The sequence below is a fragment of the Schistocerca gregaria genome, chromosome 8 (assembly GCF_023897955.1).
Source record: "Schistocerca gregaria isolate iqSchGreg1 chromosome 8, iqSchGreg1.2, whole genome shotgun sequence".
Lineage (NCBI taxonomy): Eukaryota > Metazoa > Arthropoda > Insecta > Orthoptera > Acrididae > Schistocerca > Schistocerca gregaria.
The window spans coordinates 287,121,272-287,128,961 of record NC_064927.1 but is presented as its reverse complement, the minus strand read 5'-3'; positions in this window follow the sequence as shown (position 1 = coordinate 287,128,961).

Below are 7,690 nucleotides of genomic sequence, written 5' to 3'. Positions count from 1 at the left end.
CACAACGTTAAGGAATTCTGCTTCCTTGAAATCACAGTAATCCGTGACAGGCGTGACACGCAGTCAAGCACAGGCGGAGAGAGCATTCTGAACCCAAAGAAGTCCACTAACATCAAATATAGATCTTGAAGCAGAGATTCCTGAGAAAGTATGTATGGAACGCCGCCTTGTATGGCCGTGAATCATGGGCTGTATAAAATCCTTAACAGAAGAGAATCGGGGTGTTTAAAATGTTGTGCTACACACCAATGTTAAAAATTAGGTGGACTGAGAGGGAGCTGCAGAGGGTAAAAAGTGTACTTAGGCAGAGACTGGAATACACCCAGCAAATAACTGAGGATGTGCAGTACACGCGATACTCTCAGATGATGAGGTTCTTACAGGAGAGGAGCCTGTGGCGGACCGCAGCAAACCTATCAGAAGACTGTAGAAATACAGAGACGCCAGGAGTGACACTCAAATACATTTTCGCAGCTTAGGCATGTCAAATGATTAAAACTACACGAAATTTCGGTTAATCACTTCTTGGCCACTGTCAAGTTGTACGGCTACCAGTTTGCAGCTGTACACCCCTTACACACACTAGCTGCTGGGTATGACGTCACTGGTGCTCGCGGGATCGTCATATATGGGCGTACTTAATGTCGTTCGACGTGCCCGCTTCAACCCACGCCATGCCGAACTGCAAGCCATCATCTCTATTTAGGGTGTTATCGGCCGCCTTCTTTGTCGCCATCCTAGAAATCTGATTTAGCTGAGCATCCTTTTCAAAAATTGTCACCGGACAGAATTTGACGAAATCTCCGTCGTGGCTCGCGCTAACAGCTTCTGGGAATGAAAGTAACAACAGCATTTAAATAAAAAAAAAAACAGGTAAAACTAGTTGCTAATTGTGCTCTCTACGTTGCTTTATGTCTCGCCCTGTGTTGGAAGGCAGCATCCAGCAGCAGCACTTACTATTATATGTATGTATTCTGTCAGTTGCCGAAGGTGTGTTGCCTATTGTAACCGGTATACAGACACATGGAGCTTCGTTAACCAACATGCATCAATCGTAATGTACGTAGGGACCGATGACCGTAGCAGTCTGGTCCCTTTAACCCGCACAACCCAAACCAACCGTAATGTACGTAGGTTCTACAGAGCACCACTACTGAATACAGAATGAATATGGATATTGCCTTACAGTATTGTAGTCAGAATGTATAGATAACCCAGCTCTTAACAAAAGGCACAGAGTAAAATTTCGATTAGTAATTGCAACATGTTTGTAAACATACAAATGCTTTAGTGAACTTTAACCTACATAGAATGATGGCCTTGTATTTTCTTGTTTATTCAAATATATTTGAATGGCCGCAGGAGGCCAAATATGTGAACTGAAAAATTATTCCCATTAGGAACAACTTTAATGCCATGTTGGGTCTGTATGTTCAGTCCATTCATTCACTCATCTCGCTGCCCTAATGACTGAGTTTCAGTGCACCATTTGTGAGATTTTATGGGTGATCGTGAATGCTATCTATCTGCAAGCAGCTTAAAGACGTCCTTTTTGTTACGGTACTTAAACCATCTACGTCTCCAATAGGTGGAACGAAATGGGGAATCGCAAGAAAAGGTACTGAAACGCTGCTAAACACATGGTTTGTGTAACTGGTGAACAAATATAGTGCTCGTTAATGCGCATTGCGAATTTGATCACTGTCTGGCTGTCGTGACTATCTGGCATTGTAATCATCAAATATAAAGAGCTATGCTTACTGCTCCATAGTAATATTACTATTGTTTTTAAGATCATTGCAGAATGTGCCACTTGAAGTGTGCTGAAGACATTTACTCCTTCTTCCACTACTTTAAAAAAACATTACTGGATTTAGTGGGTACTCTAGTATTTAGAGGAAGGTGGGGCACACTGTAACAGGAAAGTTATTTTCCTCTACTTTAAAAAATATGTTTGGGAAGACATTGCTCTTTTTATGCACTTTTCCTTAAAAATCTATCAACAATCATTTTAGAACTTTGGAACTGGTGTAGTTGTTGAAACTGTTAAGAATGAGTGTGCCTCAGTGCAGAGTGAACGCGCACTGAGATATTGCATAACAAGTATGAAAAACTACATTCATATTGGCGTGACTCGTATTAGTAAACAACTTTAGAATACAAGCTACAAATAAATGCTATATAAAAGTAATATTTAAAATACTTAAACAATTTCATTTCTTAAAATATTCGCTGAACATGTAAATATTAGACTGACATAAAACAGATTTTGGTAGCACCATTACTGAAACATAAACTTATATGTCTGGAAACGCCACACTTATTAAAATATTCACGGTTATTGTGCTGTAGCCAGATGAATATCTCGTTTAAAACTAACAACAAGAAATTCATCCCGCCACGGCATAGTAGCTCAGAGTGTTTTAATGGAAACCACTGTTACACTTTGTTGGGATACATATGTTGTGTCAGCTGTGTATCGATGTATAAACACGTTTGGATTTTTGGTTTCGCAACAGAGAAGTGTCATTTCAGAGTTGCTAACATCATCGTTATTCCTTACCATTTTACCCTTACAGTAGTTTGAGATGTTGCCAGTAACTGAGTTAAAACACAAACGTCGCCAGCAGTTGGTATAATGTTTTCCTCTTTAACCTAAACTTAGCCTTTAGAATCTCCATGATCTGGCAAATCTAAAGGAGCACAAATTTTTACTTCTTTGTATTGTTCCAGGCAAGTCAGGTTGATTAGTAAACAGATTTCTCTTATTGATTTTAGTTTTCCTTTCCTGTATCTTCACCGACTGTCTTGAATGAACTTCCAAAACGTTTTTTAGCTTGGTTGCCTGTTGTAATGCTACTTATTTCCCTCTTTTTACTTTTTGGTGGTTCGTTCTTTCACCAGCTTTAGCGAACCATCGAAAAATATCAGCATCAATCAAACCTTTTCATGGTTCATTGTCTCCAGTTGCTGTATTATTACCTGGAAGTGCCTTCATATGACTCACTTGGACCCTCATCATCGTCAGTGGCTCCTAGACCAGGGGTTGCACAGTTCTCCACACTGTGACACTACGCCCCACATTACACTGTTATAATGTGCCCCATATGGCTGCTATATATAAGTTTGGGATTTCAAAGTTCAAAACATTATTAATTTTTCATAATGCAGTCTGATACACTAATGTACGACTATGGCCGTAATACTGAAAACGAAAGAAACGTTCCGTGAATATGAATGAGACAGGGAATATTAGACTATGATAAAAATTTACTTCACATAGCTCTACACTATTTTTTTTTTGCTCTACATATCGAAGATGAACTTTAATCATTTCCAAAGTACGTAGGTAAAAATGATAACAAACGTAACTGTGGAAAGGTTAAACACAAGACTACCAACATGACAACTTGCACAAAAATTAAACCTTACTCTCTGCCCTATGTTACAATAAAGGCACCACAGTGGAATTGTTGCTATTTTTGCTTTGTAAGCGAATCAAGAGATGCACAAGTTACCACTGAATGGACTTCCATCTCGGGAGCAATGTTACTGTTGTTAGCGGCGCTAATGACGACTTCCACATGGTTATTACTTTTCACAAGTGATGTGACACGTACTAGGTGCTAATTGTCTAGGCGTCGGGAGAAATCCCAGAGAAGTCTGGGGATAAACGTGGGCATATCTAGAGGCTGATGCCGCGATTAGCATAGCAAAGTAGAGGGTGTCTGCAGGAGAAAGAGGGAAGGGTAGCGTCGCTTTCAGACGGCCCACGTACACAATAGAATGGTTGGCGCCTGCCGGCCGCTCTTCCGCGTGGCTGGGAGAGGAGGCCGCTGCTGGCTGCCCGGTCCATCAGACTAGCGCCGTTGCGCAACCGCAGATCTGGGTCGAAGCGCGGACTCGTCGGAGCGTCGTCTGCGGCCGCGTCAGTGGTGCAACTGCTAGACGCCGGTGCGGCGCCCATTGCGAAAGCCGCCGCTGCCCGATGCGAGAGGCTGTGACGCCTGCACATTCCTGTCCACTGGACGCCCAAAGTGTTTGGTCTCCTGGTGATGACATGGGTTTTTACTACCTTAGCAGGGTGTGCCGCTCTAGATGTGGTGGGAACGGCACTTTCTTCTTCCACTACTTTAATCCAACATTAGTCGAAGTCAGTAGCTACTGTCCGACTTGATAATACTTCTCGGATTTTTTTACGAAGGTTAAATGTATCTCTAAATAAATTACAGTCGTCCTGAGGACAAGTGCTTATTAAATACACTACTGGCCATTAAATTTGCTACACCTACAACGTGCAGACATGAGAAAAGTTTCCAACCGATTTCTCATACACAAACAGAAATTGACCGGCATTCCCTGGTGAAACGTTGTTGTGATTCCTCGTGTAAGGAGGAGAAATGCCTACCATTACGTTTTCCGGCTTTGATAAAGGTTGGATTGTAGCCTAACACGATTGTGATTTATCGTATCGCGGCATTGGTGCTCCAGTTGGTCGAGATCCAAAGACTGTTACCAAAATATGGAATCGTTGGGTTCAGGAGGGTAATACGGAACGCCGTGCTGCATCCCAACATCTTCATATCACTAAAAATCGAGAAAACAGGCATCTTATCCGCATGGCTGTAACGGATCGTACAGCCACGTCTCGATCCCTGAGTCAACAGATGGGGGCGTTTGCAAGACAACAATCATTTGCACGAACAGTTCGACGACGTTTACAGCAGCATGGACTATCAGCTCGGAGACCATGGCTGCGGTTACCCTTGACGCTGCATCACTGATAGAAGCGCCTGCGATAGTGTACTCAACGACGAACGTGGGTGCACGAATGGCGAAACGTCATTTTTTCGGATGAATCCAGGCACTGTGTACAGAATCATGATGGTCGCATCCGTGTTTGGCGACATCGCGGTGAACGCATATTGGAAGCGTGTATTCGTCATCGCCATACTAGCGTATCACCCGGCGTGATGGTATGGGGTGCCATTGGTTACACGTCTCTGTCACCTCTTGTCCGTTCCTACAGCACTTTGAACAGTAGACGTTACGTTTCAGATGTGTTACTACTTGTGGCTGTACCCGTCATTAGATCCCTGCGAAACCCTACATTTCAGCAGGATAATGCACGATAGCTTGTTGCAGGTCCAGTACGGGCCTTTCTGGATACAGAAAATGTTCGACTCCTGCCCTGGCCAGTACATTCTCCAGATCTCTCACCAATTGGAAACGTCTGGTCAATGGGGGCCGAGCAACTGGCTCGTCACAGTACGCCAGTCACTACTCTTGATAAATTATGGTATCGTGTTGAAGCTGCATGGGCAGCTGTGTCTGTACACGCCATCCAAGCTCTGTTTGACTCAATGCCCAGGCGTATCTAGGCTGGTACTACGGCCAGAGGTGGTTGTTCTGGGTACTGATTTCTCAGGATCTATGCACTCAAATTGTGTGAAAATGTAATCACATGTCAGTTATAGTATAATATATTTGTCCAATGAATACCCGTGTATCATATGCATTTCTTCTTGGTGTAGCGACTTTAATGGCCAGTAGTTTAGTTCACATGAATTTTTTTAACGAACTCTTGCACCCAGACATTTTTCGCCCTTGTTGCCAATCATCTTCCGCGGGTGTCCTCAAATATTACATGATTTTGTTGCGTTCGGACATACAGCTTGTAAATTTAAAACAGTTCTTCGAAGTTTTATAATAAAAAGGAAAAATTATTATACATGAACGTCCAGTTTATTTGTTAGCCAAACCACTCCCTGTCAAGAGCCAAATTTGTTGAAAGTTTGCAGAATTCTTTGTGGTCACTGTTTTCGAAATATAGCACTGTTACTGCTGTATGTGCGCTGATTTAACTATGTAACTGCCATAGAACAAAACCAAAAATAGCACACACACACACAAATATCGATTTAAAAAATAAATAAATAAAAATAATAAATAAGATAAACTCGTGCTCTCAAGAAAGATTGACACATTAGACACAGAGCAAATACACACAGTCGCACACACACACACACACACACACACACACACACATACAAACACAACAAGTGATAAATATAAAACCACACACGCTCGAAGCAAACAAAAGACGACGGATAACCAAACAACGAAAATTGTAAACAATACACACCTCAAACACACATATATAAAAAATGCAAACTGCAAGTGATATATGCGATATCTTGAATGGAATGTGGGTGACAGAAAGCCGGAAATCAGCCAACCTGAAGCGTGGAAACTAACGAATACATCTCCAGGGCCACATGCATGAGTTAACAGCGCTGAAAATCGTAAATAACACTGAACGATTATTTCACATCTCGAAATTTCTGGTACAGAAGATGATTCTAACCTACGAAACAGGTGCAAAACACGCCAAAGTGTAACATAGCAACATATGGTAACTACTACATGATACGTTCATTATATGTGTAAAAAGAAACCTGTATTGCAGGCCACTGAAGAGGTTTCACAAATAAAAGAAGATATAATTTTCATTCTTGTATTTCTTTATTTATGCGTACATTACCATAAGTTAACAAATCACGGGGTAAACCAGAAAAACTTAACATTGTGTCTATGAAAGATTTCACGGAGTGTAAGGCTTTCACAGGCTTCTTTGCCGCATAATACCACAGTGTGAGCGGAAGTCTCGAAGAGGTTGTTCTCTCTTTCTCTCTTTTTCTCTCTCTATGTTCCGGCAAAGAAGATTTTACTGCAAAGTGGGTCACGTCACATCATGTTCGGACAAATAAATTCTGTGCAGTCTCAGAAAAATTGGATGATTTATTGAAGATATAGAGTTTCAAAAACTGAGTAAATAAATAAGGCGTCGGTCCACCTCCTTCACTTCTTCAAACGGTTATGCGCCTTAGTATTGACTCAAAGATTTTTTTTTAAATTGCGCTCTGAGGGATAGGGAACCAAATTCAATAAGTGCATTAGATCGTTAAAATCCGTAGATGATTGGAGGGCCCTGCCCATACTGCTGCACACATTCTCAGCTGGGGAGAGATCGAAAGACCTTGCTACCCAAGGCACAGTTTGGAAAACACGAAGACAAGCAGTAGAAACTCTCGCCGTGGGCGGGCGGGCAATATCTTGCTGAAATGTAAGACCAGGATGGCTTGTCATGAAGTGCAACAAAACGGGAAGTAATATATCGTCAAGTACCGCTCTGCTGTAACGGTGCCATGGACGACAAGCAAGGATATCCTGCTATGAAAAGAAATGTCACGTCAGACAATTGACTGGCCGTATAGCGGGTGACAGTCAAGTTAAGTCCCACCTCTGTTTGGGGCGTCGCCAAACACGTCTTCGCTAGTCATCTAGGCTCATCTGGACTCAGTATGAAGATAATAATTGGCAACCAATGCTGTACAATCGCAATAAAGTCATGAGATGTTCAATTGACTCTTTTATTAGAACATGTTATTCGATTTGGGATGACGCCTATCTTCAGACATCACAAACTTCAAGTCCTTCCTGACCAACCAGGCGTCAGGAAGAAGTATGTGATGTCTGAAGATGGGTGTAATCCCGAAATGCCTAACGTGTTCTAATAAAAGTATCAATTGAACATCTCATGACTTTATTGCGATTATACAGCACTGGTTGCCAATTATAAACCCAAAACTGATCGCAGGCCTCAGCCAGGATTCTATGTCCTGTATAT